We start from the raw sequence: 2,288 nt of genomic DNA, 5'->3' as shown, positions 1-2,288 counted from the left end.
TTTTTTTTTTTTTTTTCTTTTTTTGGTACTACTCTATTCCCTCCCTACCCTTGGTACTTTATGAAAAGACAAACTGGATCCACAGATCAGCTTTTCCCACCTTGGTCATTGTATTGTATTCAGCATTTCAGGGTTTTGATAGAGGTATGAACCGCCCAAAAGCCTTAAATGCACTTGGAGTGACTAAAAAACCCTGTGCTCCTCAACTGGCATTTACTGTCTCCACTTTGGGATCTTATTTCCCCAGCCTGGGAGCTGGGACCAGACTGTGCTCACAGAGATGGACAGTTGTAATATGAAGAAAAACACTGGTTTGTGTAAATTGCTGCAGCTTTGGTAGAGTTTCTCTCTCCAGATTTTCTCAAAGTCTCAAAAACTTTGCTTGCACAAGTCCTAGACTTTCTTGAGCATTTAGGTTCTCAGACCATCACTCTGTGTGTCTTTGTGGAATTGCACAGAGTTAGCTAAGGGCTGCCTCATGTTGGTGGGACACCACGGGTATTTTAGCCATGAATTTGTGGTTACAGCTCTAAGACCACTTAGTCTTTGTAGAACCTCATGGTCCCCTCAAAAAAGGAGGTCCAATCTGAGATTTGCACCTCTGAGTAATGAGGTCCGTCATACAGGTACTGCAGCTTGTGCACAAGGTTATTGCAAGCCCCTTTCTTGCACTGACCTCAAATTTGCCTGTTTTCAACCTGATTCTCTTTGGATTCCAGCTCTGCTTGCTGCTGTAGAGAATTTCATGTTCATTTTGGACATGTTTGTTTTTAGTAATGGTATTAAAAATGTTTCCTCTACGGCTGCTGCTAGTGGGGCTGCCAGAGGAGTTGCAGCTCTGACTACTGCTTTTTTTACTTCTGCAAAGACGCTATTCAGATTTAAACTAAGATTTTTATCTTTGAAAACTCTTGTCTGCGAGATGAAAATAGAAGAAAGGGATAAAAGGGAAAGGGGAGGCAGAGGTGTGTTCTGGCCTTCTAGATGTCTTCTGCCTGTCTGCCCAGTCCTCAGAGATGTCAGACACCTGCAAATTCTCTTTCTGCATTGCTGTTTATACCTCTGCTTGTGGGTGCCTTTAAGGTTTATAGCTTAACCTCTTTTTATGATAGGAAACCCTGCACTACAGAGTTGGGATACTTCTGTTGGTATCTTTTGCAAGCAATACTGGATGCCAGTACTGGATGGGGATGCTTAAGAGTACACGCTTGGGGCTAGCACATCCTGGATCTAATTGGGGGTTCTCCTGCATTGTGTCCAAAGAGGGTGATCCAGTGAGAACAGAGAGAGTTACTATCATCTCTACCCCACTAAACCTAGCCAAGACTCTGGTACAGTGCGTATTTCAGGTGGGATGCCACATTCATATCCATAGCTTGTGTGTGGCTTCTTCCTAGGGTTCATTTTTATGAGCACTGGATCCAGGAGACCCACAGCAATGAGTGCAAGACCCCAGTTGTTGCCAGGGCTTACTGGACATGGTGAGCAAGACCCAGGTCTTGCAAAGCCCATACTCTCTTGATGTGCTACACAGAGCACAAGTAGACTCTCCACTTGTGTGCTAGGCACTTTCTGATCATACCAAGGTCTTATCTGCAAGAAAAACTGAGTGGCATCAGCCCATGAGCATTTGGAGGACAATCTTTGCATGGAAACCCTTGGGTGGTGGGTTAGGCAGCAATACTGGACAAGCACCAGTCATTTGAGGCCATGCAACAACTTGAAGTTGATTGTTCACAATTCCCTTCCTTGCTGCAGGGAAGGTGGTAGGAAAGTGATCACTCAGCACTCTGGGAAGTCCTATGACACCCAGAGAACAAACTCCAGGACCAGATATATTTGCAGTGCTGCTGAAAACTCTCTGTATCCATAAGTTCACGTTGCCTCCCAGTGGCTTGATGATGATGGCCACTGTAAGGGGGTGAGTTGGCCTTGGTGGTTTCACACTCCAATCCAGCTTAGCAAACACTGTATCAAGCACACTGGTTGCCAACCACCTTCCCCATCACTTGAGGCTCTTCCCCATGTTGTATCCCTGGCTTGATGCACACATCCGCATGCTCTCCTGATGGCTATGCATGCACTGCTCTGCATCCTACTGCTGGATGCCACACTGCTGGCAAGAGTTAGTTAACACGCCAGCAGCTCCAAGCTTTTTGAACGAAGAACACTGTTAAAGAGGAGCTTATAAGTGTGCCCCAGCTCCTCTGCTTGTGACCTTGTCAAATCCCTGCATGGTAGCACCTTGGCAGCGCACCTCTGAGAAAAGGAAAATTGGGAAAAGAGAA

Source organism: Nothoprocta perdicaria, unplaced genomic scaffold (assembly GCF_003342845.1).
Source record: "Nothoprocta perdicaria isolate Ctin4 unplaced genomic scaffold, notPer1 scaffold_48, whole genome shotgun sequence".
Classification (NCBI taxonomy): domain Eukaryota; kingdom Metazoa; phylum Chordata; class Aves; order Tinamiformes; family Tinamidae; genus Nothoprocta; species Nothoprocta perdicaria.
The sequence above is the reverse complement of the archived record's forward strand: the minus strand, read 5'-3'. Positions refer to the sequence as shown.